The following is a 19,173-nucleotide window of genomic DNA, read 5'->3' on the forward strand; positions in this document are numbered from 1 at the left end:
AAAGTCTTGTGTGGGTCTTGAATAATACACTTTGATCTATGTAGTGAAAGGCTGAAATGAAGGTATGGTAGGAAGAATTTATTTTATCCAGGGTCCTAGAGTGCAACTAATAATAATTTGAAATAAATGTAATTCAAAACTTTTTTAATTAATAACATAGTTATAAGCAGATTTATAGAGAGCAACGTTAAAAAAAGTAGATAGGTAAAAAGATGTAGGATTATATACGTGAAAAAATATATTACATCATTTCAATGTGTATGGAATATTTTTGAGCAACAAAACAAAAAAAAGATAAGGTAAGCGAAGTATTGTGGGGCTCGATTTATTTGGCCACCTTGAAACTACGCTGGAAACACTGACGTAGCGACGACGAGAAGATGTCAGACGGCGCTCGCAGATCGGCACCGTTTCAAACTCTTATACTATGTAAGTATTTAAACCGCAAATAAGCATTCTGCAGCGGCTTACTAAATATTTTTTTCTTATAATTTAGATAAACAAGCATAAGAAATTAAAAATTTAATTTTTATAAATAATACAATAATTTGATAAAAAAAAATTTAAAATTAGCAATTAAAGTGTGAGTGGAATTTGATATTTGACAACTCTAGTATTTTTTTATATTTTGAATAAGTTGATTGAAATCGTAGAATCATTCATATAACGTTATTCAAAATCTCAACTTGCTAAAAAATCAGACTTACAACATTATTCGCGTCACATATTCAATTAAATGCCAATTTTACCTATATTTTTTTAAAGAGTTTATTTATAAATAGAGATAGCAACCGTTACATTTAATTATAAATATAAATATAAATAACCGGCACTTTTTTGAAAATATACACAAATTTTCATTTTTTGGATTAAATTTATAAACCAAAATAATTTATTGTTTCACATAGAAACAGAAAATCAAGGAACGATTTTTTTTATATCACTATAAAAAATTGTTTAAAAATATTATTAAATGACTTTTTTATTATTCTAGTATATTTTGTAGGTAAAGCAGAGTTTTAATTAAATATTGGTCAAATGGTAGGAAGAAAGCACTCTGTTTTCAATCTATACACTACCCTACTCACTATTTTAAAAGCAGTGAAAAGTTAGTTAATGTAAGTAATGATTTTAATATTGTACCTCATGGTCTAAATATATTATTGGTAGTGTTAATGGCTTAAGGTATTACCTCTCACCTACGTAGCATTTACATAGCATGCATGACAGTAGTTTATACTAATATTATGTGGCAAATATGTTGCCCCCTCAATCTCGCGCCCGAGCACGTAGCACCGCAAAAAGCACCCCCGGGGGCTCGAATTGACTATCGATCTACATTGCGTAAATATGAATATGAATATCATTCGCGCTTGTTTCAATATTGAATCCATATCGAACGTTTTGGGGGCAAGAATGTCGCCTCACCGACACAGGCCCGGCTGAGCAAATACGCCCGAAGGGGCGAGCCGGCAAGTGATATTAATTTTGCATGTATCCATCCGCGGAATGCCCGAAGGCAATCTTCTACAAATTCATCAAGAAGCTGATAAATGTTGTAAAGTGGAAAATATTCCAATGGAATCTGAAACGACTCGTTTAGATAAGATCTTGAAAGTACTTATAACTTGTGTTGAAAAGCTCATCCCTCTATAATATTTACTCATTACATTAATAAAAATGCATAATAATAATATTACTATTACATTTTAAAGTAAAAATATATAATTTCAAATATTCTCTGCACAAATTTTACAAAAACGATTAATGGTTTGTTGGTGAACAAATATGCGAAAAATAATGAAATGCATGGATTTTAAAAGAGCTTTTGAAGCGGATGTTTAAAAAAATTTGAGTTTCCATGCATAAAATATAATAAAGCTCCTAAGAATAATAAGAATTAGCAACTTTGTATTAACAAATGTGTTAAAAATATGTTCGGCGAAGACCATAAGAAGGTAAACACTGATTAAAATGTACATTATTAAAAAAAGTCCCATTTTATTTAAAAAAAATCGACACTCGATAAACTTAAATTAAACTTTTATTTAATTGCCCTACTTATGATAAGTGATCTGTGAAAAATTTAAGTGACTCCCTTATTTATTAAAAAATCAATTTGTTTGTGGATATTATGTCGTAAGACCAAATGGCGTTTGTCGCTTGGAGCTTTTGCCGTGGACGTATAGTCGTTAGACTAAAAGTGCTTTTGTCATGAAACCCATTTCTATACGTATTTGCTAAATTTAAAATACATTACTTATTTCCGTCAATACTTAGATTACAAAATAAAGCGATTTTATAAATATGAGTTCTAGTAGTAATTTCAGTTGCAAGTATGTCACATATCAGTGTTGCAAGTTTGTCACAAATAATCCTTACCGTATTTTATTTATGCTTGATTCGTGAAGTTAAAGTTTTTAATTTTCATTATTAGTTAAAATATAAGCCATTTCTATACTTGCAAAATAATTTCGAATGTCCGTTGCTTACAATAATAATGAATTTATTAAATTTAAAGTTTAGTTACCATCCATTTAATCTACATTTAAGTCATATTTTCGTTATTCTATTTTTAATTTGGTAAAATCTATTATTTTATTTCGTCACCAAATGAAGAGGAGAGCCGTGCATTCGCATGTTTTCTGGCTCATCTTTCGAACCAGTGGTAAAAAAATCACATAGACGGCTTATCTATCACAATATAGTTATGATTATGATTAATATTTCAACATTTATTTCACAATATGGTGCAACCATAAGCAGACTCTTCGAGAAAGTTCTCGTGTGCCTACTTTAATAAGAGCACTCAAAACATAGCGATTACGCCCTAACGGACGCTAAGGGTCGCTAATGAGCCGATAGGTAAGGGCTTACACATGACCTTAGGAAGCGGATGGGAGCACCCACACTTACACCCTATATATAGCATTCTACTCTTGATTCTACAGTGAATTGTACGCGACACGTGTGTCGCAAATTGTAAAAATGCTGCAAAACAAGATCCGAGTGTATTCTATCAATCATATTACGTGTGGTTTTGAGTCTAATTGGAGTAGCAGTTTCATTAGTTGTACTCAACTAATGTTACTTTTTAAAATATTTTACTTTTCTCTCTGAAACGTTTACCTGTAAACGTACATAAAATATACAAAGTTTATTATCATATTATATAAGAAATAAAAAATCTATTTTTTATCAAAAATTATGTTTTTGGCCGTATATTTATCTTATATATGCTATCAATTAACTATTTATTTTAATTCTTAGTAATATTTTTTTTGCTTAGAACATTCTTAGTTTACTCAAAATAAGCGAAAAAACCTTTTGAGAAACTGGGTAAACCATTTATAATTCCACTAAAATATATATTTGATAAAATATTTCATTTATCATATTTTCTTTTCGGACACCTGAAAATTCTGCAGTGGGTAATACATTATAAAACCATAGACATTCGACGTTAGTACGAGAAAGTCAAATGCGCACGTTTCAATATATTAATAACTATTGTTTAAAACTATTACTGTTTCAATAAGTTTGTAAAAGCAATATTAATTTTGTAACGTGTTAAATGATGTATATCTGAATCCCTCGCTACTAATATATAATCATACAATATAAAGAATATTTGCTAAATTCGGTAATTTACATTATATTCACCATTACCTGAAACGGAACTCGTAATTTCTTGCGTATTACACTATTCCGAGTACATACATTTTATTTTATTATTCGAGTGTCGTTTTAACTTTTCATGCTTCCACTCTTTATGTGTTTTGGCAGAGATTTTGCCATCTGTGGCTCTGGAGAGCCTTTGCTAAGAGAGCATGTGCATTCTGCACCGGCACAAAGGCAAGAATCTGTTTATTTCAGGAAATTAACATTAAGTCTGCGCCGGTGGTTCACTTTTAGCGGAGCAACATAGATAACATCTTATTTCCCGGCGACGATACTTGAAACGTGAATACCTAGGCAGCTGGTGAGTATTACCCGTAATGTAAAAGGCACGTCAAAACCGCGAGTTCTTTTTTTTATATTATATATGAGAATACTATTAAATCATTAAAACATATATTTTTATATTTTAAATGCTTAGGTATATTTAGAATTATATTACATATCATTAAAACATATTCTTTAAATGCATATATGTAATGATTATAAAACAAAAAGAGCTAAGCTTTAGTAAAAGTCCTAAAAAAATCATACCGAGAGAAATAGCACGCAAAAATACATGAAGTAGTAAAAAAAATATGTATTTTACAAATTTTAATGTAATACAAATACAAATGTTGATTGAATTTAATTACTAATAAAATAACTACCTTACATAACCTAGATATACCTGTGCTTTTTTTATTCCTCTTACATAAAAATTGACTATATAAATAGCTGTATTAATTATTGACTTAATACATATCTTTTATATGAAAAAAAATATTCTTTAATATTTCTCGGTTTCTAATGGTCAACCCTCTATTCATCATGTATTTCATACACATACCTACGCTTTACGTTGTTAGTATAACAAACTATAAATCAACCCTTATCATTTATCATACCTCTGGCACAAAAGATAACCAACTTGAGGTCAGGTCGTGTTTACGTTTTTCCCGACCGCATCCTAATAACTATACATCATCGACATTTTACCTTTTTCGCCATAAATATTTCATGTAGCTCGTTTTTCACACAAATTTTCGCTAATTAAAGTAGCACAAATTAATTGTTAATAACCGCTCGATTATTAACTGAACCATGTTAATTGCGAAATTGCATCGACCCGAGCTGATTTAATGATAGCGGCTTGAAATACCATATTTTAATTAGTTTTAAAATTTTATCGTGTACCGTAACTATGAAATTAAAGATATCGTAATTCACTATGTGCATAACATAGATATTGTCAATATTTATTAAAAATAAACGTTTTTTTTATTAGAATTGTATTTTTTTACCCCTTGTATTTATATACATATTTGACAAGAATATGGTTCCTTTTCGTGTTTACTATCAATATTCTAATGTCAACAAGAAACGTTTTCGCAGATGCAAAATATTCAGCAATGATAAATCCTTTTTATTTATTACAAATAATCATGCCGTTTTAAAACATCGTAAGTGCCAATATATATATATATTTGTTTATCATAAATTACTCTCACTATAAAGAAAAATGTGTAAGCCACTTTGTGTGTTAATAAAAAATAAGATTGTGACATATTACATTATATTTATGCAGTGGCGTAGCTAGGGTATGTGCCGCCCAGGGCAATCCTTAAAATTGCCCCCCCCCCTCCCCATACAATTTTTGCAGGGTCATAAAATCAGCATTTCTTAAAATAATAAATTGGTTATTATTAAGCTCTTGTTATTTGTGGATTTATATATGTTTTAGTGCATTCAGGATTAAGAACCACACTAGACTATGCCGCCCTCAAGCAAATGTCGCCCGGGGCGGCCCGCCCCCTCCGCCCCACCATAGCTACGCCACTGTATTTATTCACCATAAATTGAGATTGTAAATTATTGCAGTTTTAATATAACTTCTTATCTTATATTTATAACAAATTTTAAAGCATTGCATAGATTAAAATGAAAGCATAACAAAGCATTTATGACATATTTACAATAGCCAATAATTTACAATAATATTTTTTTTACATTTATGCTACAAAAATCACAGTTAAACAATGCTTTAAATATACTTTTGACTATTAAATTAAAAAAAATATATTAAAGCAATTTAAAAGAAACCAAAAATAAGATTTAAACTCAAAAAAATTTAGGGTCCGGTTTTTCGTACATTTGCTAGCTTCGGTACTTCACAACAGTGAGAGTCCGACAGCTATTTTATTTTTTATATATTCCATTAAAATAATTCTTACTTTCAGACAACAGATTGGATTAATTTTTTATAGTTTAAAAATTGTTTTTGAATAAATTTTTTACATGTTTTATTAAAAATTATTGATTCTTACATTTAAAATGAAACATTATATGCTCAATCTTCTACTCTGTAAATCGTATCGCTTTGTATGAACGGTGTATAATAATACACGTAAACAAAGGAAATATATTAATTTATAATTAATAAAAATAAAAATAGAATTGCCACGATGATTTTCGAGCCTCTGCTAATGAATTCTTTTGTTGTCGATTAATGAACAATAAGCATTCAAATATAAAACAATGGCTGACAGTAACGTGACAACAGTTTTAAATAATTATTATTTATTAGTTAAATTTTGCTACGCGACAGTAATTTTGATATATTCTTCATGTGCGTTGTTCGAATTGACTAAATATAAATATTCAGATTGCAAATTAACTAGCTGTGTTATAACTATGATAATTAAAGATAAACATTGTGTGTTGAGGATAAGAAAAATACATTGATTAAGCTATATAAACAATTATAAAACAATATTTGTGTTGAAATCTTCAAATTTTGAGCTGCATCGATGGACTTCCAGTTGAGTTTTTCCTTTTTTAATACATAAATTGCTTCCGATTAAATGCATATATACGTTAAATTTTACTAAGCTAGGTGCGTTTTAAACGTATGAAGATTGAGGTTAATGTCGATTAAACCATATAAATGCTAATAAAACATATTTTTTATCTATTGATATTTGGGGATATTATCATTCATTGAAAATTTTAAATTTGAACCATTAAATTTAAAAATAGATTTTTAAAAATCAGAACGAAGCAAAAATAATATTTAAATCCCAAAAAGTTGAGGGTCCGTTATTCGCATACTTGCTAGTTTATAGTAAAATGCTCATAAAAAATACGCAATGAAGGCAAATAAAATCATTTTACGACATATTATTTTATTTGCTTTTTTTATTTTATACAATATTAAAATTATGTTAATAAATTCATGCCATATGCTACCATTGTATGATTAATTTTAAGATTTAACGGCTCTTACGATCATAAAGTATACTAGACAATTTTATATTAGAATCTATTATATTGTACTTACATTTCAAATTTTATGCATATAACCTCTACAAATCATAGTTAGGTTCACATTTACATATTGCCCAAACTGCTCACAAAACTTATATTCAAATTACTAAAATTTTCGCAAGTGGCTTTTACAAAGTTATGGGTTACAATTAAAATATAGTTAAGAAATGAGTGTAACAGCATCAAATTTCGGAGAGATGTGTGATATAGTAATAACAACTTTTTTTTATTTTCAGTGTCACAACGGTAAATATAGTTTAAATTTCAACGAAGAGTTTAAGATTAGTTTTAAGTAATTGGATTTTGAAAGGACAAAGTAAGGTAAAACGCATAATTTCAAATAGCAGATAGTAAACGGCAATATGATTTAAGTAGAGTACGCTCGGGATAAGGATGCCGGTATGTTATTGTGTGCGTGTACATGTATATGAGAGGAAGAAGCGATGTAGCGTGTACTTCGTTGTCTCGCTTTCTCTTTTAAGGACAGTCGCTGATTCGTCAACGCTGGTATTCGTCATTAAAGTGCAGTGTGGCACAGAACTTCGATCTTCTCTAGTGATTTATTTTAAATAATTTTGTGTTAATATTGGTTTAACCTAGATATGCCCACTGTCCCATGGGTAGATCACTAAACTCGTGCCACTGTTTTTTATTTATAAATGAAATTTTAAGAGAACAAAATTTCTTGGGCATATCTGGGTTAATTGATATCAAGGCTTCAAATATACACTGTAAGTTATTCTTTCTCTTACCCGTGGAATAAAATATTTAAATTATTTTTCCATTAATCCGTACGTTGTTGGTTTTTTTACACTATTCTCTGTAAGGCTTAAAAAAGTTATTATTCTTATCGTTGCGCCAATGATAATTTTTTAATTTATTCAATGGATTCTAATGATTTAATAGAGTCGTCGAGCCAATAAACAATCTGCGAATAATTTCTTTCCCCATTTTATATCTTTTTGCTTTTGAAGAATAGCTAAAGACTTCATTCTTTTTTTGGCTAGTGAAAGATTTTGAATTTTGCAAATATTTAATTAATGATTAAATAGTATATTTTTAATTTTCCGTTGATATTTACAACTTAGCTCAGATGTATGTATGTTAAATAAACATATATTTTCTTTTAAAATAAAAAATTAAATATTCTGAGCGAAATTATTTTGAACCACACAGTTCACGCACATAATAACAAACCGGAATCCTTATCCCGAGCGTACTCTATATCCTTTTATATTTATAGATTCCTCAAGGTTTAAATTTCATTTTAAATTATTTTTTTGCCGATGACCTTAAAGTATTCATTAACTTAAAGCCAAAAATTCTAGAGGCAAAACAACCACTTCATTAAAATTTTAAATTGTATATAAGCGATTTTCGTGTTCTATTTTAAAAGAACTACAGAATTTATCAGCGTACATAAATCATATTCAACAAAGCCTCTAATACATTGTGATTATAATTTTATAACAATATCAATGCCTGTGTGTGCTGTAATTATTTATGGACAATTGTAATATCTTACATGTATTTTAATTTTCACAATTACATACGATTACAAGATTAATCAAATTATCTTTATATACAATTATTTCAAGCAGGACAGTTTTGGATTAAAGCCTTTAATTATCATGTATTATTTGCACCTGCTTACTTGTTCAATTGTGCCATTAATTTAATTAGTTTACGCAGATAATATGATTAAAAGTAATTTTTAGTATTAAATTGTCGTTTAATTTCGCTAACAAAATACATATTAAAATATTTTATTATTAAGAAACTTATTTAAATTCCTAACTTCCTAATTAACTTTTGCTTCTTCTACACATATTTTAGAGTACAAATTTAACAAACGTACGCTTATTGATACAATAAAAAAAAAACAATATTTCTTTTGTATGTTTTTTTATGTTGCATTTATCATGAAATAAGATAAAAATATATGCGTATAGCGAATATAAACTCCGGACCCAACAGAAGATCACGATACTCTGGTATTCGCACCACGGCTGAAATAAAATATTTTTTTCCCAGTTGGCACTTACAACCTCGTAGAAAAGCATGATACAAATATCCTTCCGAAATGGCCGAAAACTTTACGAACCGCCTCGAACGCCACATGATACATAGGTATACTTGTGTCAACTTGATTTATTTACCTCATGTTCAAAGGTATAATATTACACATTTCATATTGCGAAAGTTAATTTCATATACATAGTTCACCCCTTGTATAACTGAAAAGTTACAGGCGAATTCCACTCCACGTCGGCGCTATTAAACGGAGATACGACTTAAAAGTGTACGTGTTTATTCATTTGCAAAGTGCACTGCCTGGCTTAATATACTTTTCTCTTCGTCCTTTTGCTTTGTGTTGTGTGCGCTCATTTTTTAAACTGCCACCAGATTACAGAGCACACTGTAGACCACTCGGCGATGACTGAGAAACCGCCGGCTAAGTTGTATGCAAAATAAATTGCGCTAATTGTTAAAGAGCACCGCAGCTCGTTTAATTGCTTTTGTTTATAAAGTTAAGCACTCTGAAGTGACAATAAGATTATTACGACACACAGCCGTGCTCCAGGACCATTTAGCTTTTCTTTCATTAACTAATTTCATACTTTAATAGCACTTTAACTGTGTATTTTCGTAATAATATTTTACATATAAATTATTTTAGTGTTGTTTTTATAATACATATACCATCGAATAAGTTTATTAGTATTTATTCGTTAGCACTATTTTTCATCATAGTTAAATTATATGCACTGTGGTTCTTCTGTGTCTGCCCAAATCTCTCAGATGTGCATAATTGTCGCATCCTTTATAATGATCGTTCAAGATAGCTTCGGTGAATCGCAAATGAGGATGTTATAGGACCAATTGCATCGCATCTTGAAAGCACTTCTAAAATGTTGTTACGACTTAAGATAAAACGCGATTTAAATGACTGCTTTGACGACTGGTTCGAATATTGAATCTGGCGCGCTTCTTCTCATACTGAGGGTTGTTTTTATTGATGTCATTGGAAGGATGTGGCTATTGTATCATATTTAATGTTGCTATTCTTGACGCTCTTTCAGTGCTTTATATGTAACGAAATTGAATATATTGTAGTGTTTGAGATTTCCCTTTTCGCTGTTCAATTGGTCATTACCGTGACCTCTCAATTGATGACACTTGTGATTGAAACTTCCTACATATTGTTATAGGAAGATAATCCAGCGTAATTTTATTTTTACCTCGCAAAAAAAATTTTCCGTTTCAAGCAAATGGCATTTTTGAGAGGCTGTAAACTCCTATTTTTTACAACTTTAATCTAGACTAATAGTAGTGAATCCATTTCTTATTATTAGTAAAAAATATTTTATTCTATTATCAGAATCAAAATTATAATAGTATATCAAATCATATTTTATAGACCAAGCGCTGGTGGAGAAGTGATTGTCTTTTGGATGATCCTCTGAGGTTTCTTGTGTTTGTTGTAGTTTGATCTTAGTTTTTTTTAAAACGCTTATTTCAATAATATAAATAATTTAACATTAATAATAATTATATATAATATACATTTTACTGGTTTTATAAGTATTTTCATATTGAAAATGAGTTATTACCTACAATTTTATAAAAATAAAGTATTTAAAATAAAAAAATTATGGTTACGATGTAAAATAAAATAAAAAATCTGTAGTCATTCTAATTCTTTGGGATGTGACTTCGCAGTTAGTAAGGCGCAAGTGAAAACTAGTGAGAATTTTATTTGATTAAATTACATATTGCGACAGATTATGGTGAGCGAGATCGATATTCTTCGAGTGGTGGTGGAGAAGCTGGCGCAGGGATGATGTCTGTGGCAGAGTTCTGGTCGGTGTGGCAGCGACAGTATTGCGGAGGTTGATCCTTCTCTGCTGCGGTGCTCGTATGGAGTCGTCTCAGGACGTATAATAGTCTCTTTAAGTGTCTGCTGGAGTCTGCCATGGAGACCAGTCTTGTGTATTCAAAGCTTGCTGATCAATCACAATTATTGAGCGATCATCCAGCTAATCGTTACACTTGCTTTTTAGAACAATGAAATATGTAAACGCCTTTAGAAAGTGACATTTTCTTAGGCAAATTGTGCAACGGGAATGTTGTGGCCTTACGGTGCTTTTTGTTTTTCGATGATATATTGTTCTCCGTGACCGTTTCGTAACAAATAAATATTCATTTAATGTACCGGAGAATCTTTGCGTATTTTTTATCATGAAACCTGTTTTTCTAGTAGTAATGAAAGCCTTTGTGTGATCCCACTATTGTCCAGTTTATCCTTATTGATGAATAATAACTTTTGGTCACAGATTAATGCATATTTCAAGAATATAATCCACCATAAAACCTTTTACAATTTTAGTGAAAAAAATACAGGATATAATAAAAAACAAAAAAAATGCTGCTGAGTCGAATCATGTGATTATTTGTAAGTCTTTTATACTCTTGATTTAAATCGTCTCTGGCGAATCACTGATCAGACGTTGCCTGGCCAATTGCATCGCTTGAATATTTGACGAACTACATATGTTCACGCCTTGAATAACAGATTAAAATGTCGGTAAGGTAAAAGGCGTTGATTACAATTGCGGCTTTTACGCCGGAAAACACTATATCTATATATCCTTTACGCACAAAAGGGTAGTTTTTTGGTCATTACAAGCGATTACCAGGCGTGCTAATAGGGTGTCTGTTCATTTAAGCAATCGTGGTATTGATTATTATCAACCTAAGCGTTTTAAGTTCCCAGCTTAGTGGACTTATTCATAATTATTTTTTTGTATACAAATTAGCACAGCTCTATATATTTTTTCTAACATAATAATCACGTTTTTAATTGTAGCTATTTAGTACTAAATTGTTGCCACAAAGATTGAATTATTTATATTTATTTAATTCTAAAATTAGGCGCAAAATTCACCTAAACAAAAAGTACAATTTTGTATACAAATATTAACAAGCAAGTAGACTAATTTAATATAGATAAGAAATATACATTAATATAATAAACATTTTTCTGTAGTTCTCACTTATTTTTTTACATATTGAAACATTATGTTGTATCGCCATCAGTTGCGTATTAGACATTTATTCAACTTATTCTCCGCTCACTCATCGGTTTTATTCTATATCTTCTTAGACAAAAGGGTTAATTCAAACCATCAAAGTTACCCGAGACATTTTCACTTTTACAGTGACAGCATTTTACCGGTAAATTGAGTTACTTTATCACCCCGGTTCAACTTAGTCGTCCAGCTGACTCAAGGCGTTATCCAGTGAAGTGGATAAATTCGTTTATGAACTTTGGATGCCGATGCTCACCTCAAAACAATGTAGCACTATATTGCGAAACTTTAACTAAATCGATACTGAAAAAGTTTATTTTGCGCAAGGATTTTTCGAATTATCTCGAATGCCACCATTGCAGATAAATATAGGAATTTGTGTAAAATGCGGCGCATATGGGAAACTTTTTAAGCCGCATTGCACCATAGTTAAATACAAAGATTTCCACAATTGTAACATGACACGTACTGTATATTAATACTCAAGGGATCTAAAATTTTAACGGTATTCTCGGACGCTAAGCGCATTCGAATAGTTGCTTGTATAAAATGTAGCATATTTATAAAAAATGTACTAGTAACTAAAATAATTTTAAATAGTACTTTTTTGGCAAAAATATTTTTAAACAGTATGTTGCTATTATTTATTACCCTCAACGTTTTAGGAATTGAAAATTGATGAATAAACAATTATAAAATTAATTATCTAATATATCGCTCCATATCTCATCGACCCACAAAACGCTAACGACCTGCAATTAATTTCCAAAGTATACAGCCCCAAATTTATTCCCATACGCCGTATATATCATATTATACATTATTCTAGTCACACACACCGTCCGCATTGTTGTTTTGCAATAAAAGCTCCAAAATATACGATCCGGGCGCCTTTTGTTGACAATGTCCTTATTGATTCACGACGCGCCATTATAGAGACGAGTGACCCTAATAAATAGATGTGTCAATTAGCACATTAACAGTAGGAGATAATCCCCGGCGCTAGCATACCTCAAAGGTCCTAAAATTGTGGACCTCGCATATCGGAGGCGTGATTTAGGGCCGTTTCGCCATTATATACAGTGCCCACGAGGATCCTAATATCGAGCGTTATCTTATTTACGATTTATACCTTGAAGCATAATAGGGAGGCTATCGGGTTGATTTACATTATAATTTTAATATTTAATAGAAGATACCTTAATTGACCGGCGAAACAGTCTGGTGGTAGCATAAGTTTACGAGCCTATGCGTAATGGGCTCTAAACCGCAGCATATTAAATAATAATAATAATTAAAATTTACTAAAATAATACCGTAACTAGATTGTTTTTGAACTAATTATTAAAATTATTTTCCTTTATGAAATATTTTTTTTTTAAAGAAAACTAATGCTGCAGAAAGTAAGGCACTCCCTCGACTTTCACGGAAGTTATTAAATCCGGATAATATAATATTACGACTATATCGCCTATAAACTAAAACAGATATTTTATGACCGTGTCTTCTTATGATTATATCTATAATAATCATTTAAAATATATGTTTATATTATATTACAAATAAATGTTAAAAAACGTAATTAAATTATTTACTATAATTTAATTGCATCAAAATAGCTTATTTTTAACGCCTTTATTTTCTACTTGACTTTAAACGTGTAGTTAATAATATAAAGATACATAAAAAAACATATGTTTAAGGAACAATATATGAGAATTATTTAGCAATTATTGTATAACTAATCTTTGTTTCACTCCAACACCTAAGCTTAAAATGAAATGAGCTTTTCTCGAGAAAAGACTTGAAGAGGATTTCTGTTCGGCTCGCCGAACCGATTCCTAATCGAGCTTTAAAATGTTCTCGTGATAATGTTACTTAGCGAGTGCAATAAGCTCTTATTGTTTTATCATTTCGATAAAAGGCGCTTAGCTGTTAATAGTATTTATAAGAACCTAAATGCTCAAAATGATACATTAAGAAAGTCAATAACATATACAATTCATGCATAACATTCAATATACTATAATGTTTTTTATACCTAATAGTAGTAAAACCTAAATTGAACATATAGTTTTTGCATAAAAGATCATATAAAAACGCATAAACAGTTATTATAGTTTATTTATTTTACATATTTCTCAGTCTACCTTTTATAGCATTTTTTTAAGCAATATATACTTAAAAAATTTTCTTAAATTTTAATTCTTATTCTGTGCCAATTTTAATTTATTCATACTTAAAAATTTTTCACTTTAATAAATCAGCTCTATATTAATATATATTAATATATCATTCGAATAAAAAATGCACAATGCTGTTTTTTTTAATTATAAGGATATAATTTTAATACTATTTAACAATCCCGGATTTTAAACCATCTGGTAAATTAAATGATCTATCTTTTTATTAACGGTTACTTAAATACAGTTTCAATCATTAAAAAAATGATCTACTGCCTCAAACACAATATCATAAGTTTCACCTATATAATATTTTAAATTTACATTATAATACAGTTAATGTCATCAGCAATATCCAGCTAGTTATATATTGCAGTGTTTATCGCAATTAATTATCGTCCAATAAGCTTATTACCGTCATTCAGTAAACTATTTGAAAAAATAATTTTATCACGTTTAAAGGGATCTTTGGGGAATAAAATTATCAATGAACAGTTTGGCTTCCGCGAAAACCACTCTACGACTCATCAGCTCAATAGGTTAACAGAGCACATCTCTGCTAATTTTAACATGAAAAAATCAACGGGACTCTTATTGTTAGATGTGGAAAAAGCGTTTGATACTGTGTGGCATGATGGGTTGATTTACAAACTCCACAAATATAAAACCCCTAACTATCTGCTACACTTGTTACGCTCCTACCTTGATCGTCGAAGTTATGTTGTTTCAGTAAATAATGAACAATCGATACCGCGTAATATCCCAGCTGGTGTTCCTCAGGGGAGTTTACTTGGACCGTTCCTTTTCATTTTGTACACAAATGATATACCTATTTTAAAAAATACTTGTCTTTCAATGTATGCCGATGATACGGCGATAATGAGTAGCTCTTACGGTCTTAAGCCTATTTCAATAAAATTGCAAAAATCCTTAACTCTCTTAAGTAATTATTTCAAAAAGTGGAAAATAAAAATAAATCAGGACAAAACGGAGGCTATAATTTTTACAACTCGAAGACAACCTTTGCCCCCGACTATTATAAGCGAGCAGGGAAAATGTATAGAATGGAAGGCGAGCGTTAAGTACCTCGGAATTCACCTGGACTCCAAGCTTAAATTTAATAAACATATAACCGAACTTAAATCTAAAGGGCTCGCAGCCATTGCGGCGTTAAAACCAATTTTTAATCGAAAAAGTGCGCTAAATACTAAAAATAAAATTCTATTATACAAGCAATTAATCAGACCGGCAATGACTTACGCCTGCCCAGTGTGGAGTAATACGTGTAATACTAACTTTTCTAAGCTACAAGTTGTTCAAAATAAAGCTATAAAAATAATTTATAATACACCTTTTTATACTAACCTCAAAAAACTTCATAATAAATATTTAATTCCAACTATTAAAGAACATGTTCACCACCATACTAATGATTATTATAAAAAAATACCGCGAAATCATACTAACCCGTTAATCTCAAGAATCGGTGATTACGACAAAAACAAACTCAAATTTAAATATAAACACAAAATGCCAAAGCACATCTTGCTCTGACGCATAAATTTTATCTATTAATTTAACAGCTCCAGGTCTACGAGTTTTATATTAAAAATATATATTTATAATTTAAATTTTTTTTTTTTTTTTTTTTTTGTTAAAGGTGTTTATGTACTTTGACCTAAACTTAACGTATTTTATGTTCTTTTATTATTCTTATTTTTGTAATTCCTCTTAATTTAGCTAATCAATCGTAAATTGTGATAATGGTAATTAACCAGCAACCAATGAAATGTAAATATATATGTTTATAAAAATGTATTATTTAATTATGTAATAAACGATAATTAAAAAAAAAAAATTGCAGTGTTTGTTAAAAAAAAATATTTTTAACTGGTAAAAATTGAGAACAATATAATTACACATTTTTAGTGCAATCCTTTAAATTTATGCACGAATTTTGTCCTTAAGATTGATTTTTTGGTATAATTTATAACTTGTTAATGAGATTTTCTTATTAAAAACTCAGTAGTGTAAGTGTATATGAAGCTTAAAAATAAAAGTATCAATAAATATAATATTTTAGTTAAATTTCAACAATATGCACTGTTAAATTTGTATAAATTTAAAAATTTTCTGAACTTTTTCTAAATTATTGTAAATTATTTTAAATTAAAAAAATATTTCGATGAATTTACATCTTGTTTTTCTTTGTAGAAAAAAGTTCTTAATATTTTTAAAAGGCACTGTAGCAACCATCAAATATAAAGTAAGTGCAATAAATTATTCAAGAATGAAATATGCTATTTTAATCATGGAACTATTTGATAGAGTCGACGTCAACAATTTTTTTTTTGTATTTATCTATAATTTTCTCTTGTAGTTCATTTTTATATATGTAATTTAATTTATTTTTAATCAAATAAAAATAGAAAAACTATGGTTTATTTTACTGAAAAAATCGATTGATAATTAAATTATTTCACACTTATTATTAAACAATAAAAAATACTCTATACCAACGCGTTAGCAAAATCCTAATAAAATTAAATTAAAACCTATCGGTTATAAATTTAAAAAAAATAAAATAAAGAAGTAATAGCATTATAAGATCCCAATTAAAAACTTTTATAAATAAAAAAACTTACAATATTTTACGTTAAAATTACAAAAAAGAAATCGCCCGAGCGTACAATATTTTATGGTATATATCAAAATCGCTTAAAAATAAAAATTAACCAAAACCGTAAAAATATAGTTAATATGAGTCTGTAAAAGTATTAAGTGCTAGCTAGCACTGTTTCGGCGCTTAATACGTTGACAAATTTATATCCACTCACAAACGCAAAAAAAATATATTGATAAATGAAACAATTAACGTAGGTAAACGACTGAAAGATGTTTTTTTTAGTGGGTTTTACTACTTATCTTTAATATTTATTGCTTGCTTACCGTTTGAGTATTTTTCCATTGTCTAGAAAACAGCAAAAATTGTTCCAATAAAAAACCCAGGAATAAAGATAGTATTTTAATCAAATATGATCCTATCAATCCATACTTATTACCTTTGCTTATTAAAATATATAAAAAATGTTCTTTTTACGCCTAAAAAAATCTCTTGGTCGAAAAATTTTAAACGTTTATAATTAAGTTGAGGATGTTTAATTAAAAAATTACTTAGAGTAACTGAAGATATTATAGCTAATTTCAAAATAAAACACAGGATTACTAATGCTAGATATAGAAAAAACATTCGACGTCTGAACATATAAATAATATTATTATAAAGCCCCTAATTATCTTACACATGTTGTTTCGTTACCGCGTAAAATTCCATTTGAAGGGTCATTCCTATTTTGAAACATACTGATGTATGTATGATGTACGTTACAACTAGTTCTTACGGCTTCAAAGCAATTGCAATTAAGTTACTTATTTTGTAAGTATTTAAAATAAATACTAAAGCAATAAGTTTTACAACCTGCAGTGAACCGCTTTCTAAAAAGTTAGGAAAAAAACTGCATTAAAAGAAGGGCGAGCGTTTAATACTTAGGTATTTAAACACTGAGCTTAAATTGACTTAAAATATCGTGGAACTCAGGTTCGAAAGGCTTGCTTATCGATATTTAACAGAAAAAAACGCACTAACAGTAAAAAAAATACATTTACTATATTATTTATATAGTAAATTTATTTTATTTTTCCGATAATTACGTAGGCAAAAAATAATATGTAGCACACTATATACCTTACCTTTAAAAACTGCACTGTAGATTTAAATTACCCTAGATTAAAAAACATTGATAAAATTCCATAAAAATATTATATTAACCCATTACTCTCCAGAATTTTAACATGTCTAAACATAAAATGTCTAAACACATTTTGCTTTAAAAGAATACTTTTAATTTTAGTAGCTCAAAGTCTTTAGTTAAAATCTTTAGATTTTTATTTTATTAATAATCTTGGTAATACTATTACATAAAATAAATATTATTATTTGTTTAAAATCATTTTATAAAAAAATCTTATGAAAGCACTATTTTGAGTAAATATATTTAAAAAAACAATGTAAAGTATTTAGAAGCTCTACAATAATAACTTTAATTTCTGATGCTACTTTTTAATTGGTCATACATACAAATCATTATTAAATGAATATAATAAGTTTACAGTTACTTATAGAAGCAAATATTATGCAAAAAAATTTAGATAAATAATCAAAAACTATATAAAAATACTTTCAAGTTAAGCATTTCCAAACTGGGGATTCTGAATATGTTAAAAATTAGACTTAAGATGTTATTTAAATAGTTGATTTATAAAAAAAGATATATATATTCTTTTTAAACCCCCAGTAGCATGAAATGATTGCAGGCGTGGCCTAATAGGTGTCATTCTTCAAACAATAACCATTTTCGAGATCGAAAACTCGAGCAACATAATTTGTGCACGTACGCCCAATTCGCCATTAACCATGTTGACAAATGCAGCTCGTAAAACACAAAGAGAAAGTATTTTATTATAGAAAGGACAGTCCAATATGAAGGTGTGACACAGCATTGTCATTATGTAAAATAATATTACACACATGAATGATGAGAAAACATACAGGGCGGACAATATCCGGTACCATGTTTTCAATCAAACAATTTAATAAAAGTATGTATAATAATAAAAAAAATGTACCACAAAAAATACTAAATTTCTTGAGTAATTTATTATAGGTATATATTATTTTTTGCTTAATAGTTAACCATATAATAAACGTGTTTAGCATATAGATTCTTGCATGCTCTATATTTGCCTATTATGAAAACTCTAGCAATTATTTGCGAATCAAATTTTAAAATGAAAGTTGGAGAAAGTTGAAAATACGTATGACATTTGAAAAATATGAATTGCAAATAGGCAGT

The sequence above is a fragment of the Plectrocnemia conspersa genome, unplaced genomic scaffold (assembly GCF_051122295.1).
Source record: "Plectrocnemia conspersa isolate PC_06_02 unplaced genomic scaffold, ASM5112229v1 ptg000002l, whole genome shotgun sequence".
Classification (NCBI taxonomy): Eukaryota; Metazoa; Arthropoda; class Insecta; order Trichoptera; family Polycentropodidae; genus Plectrocnemia; species Plectrocnemia conspersa.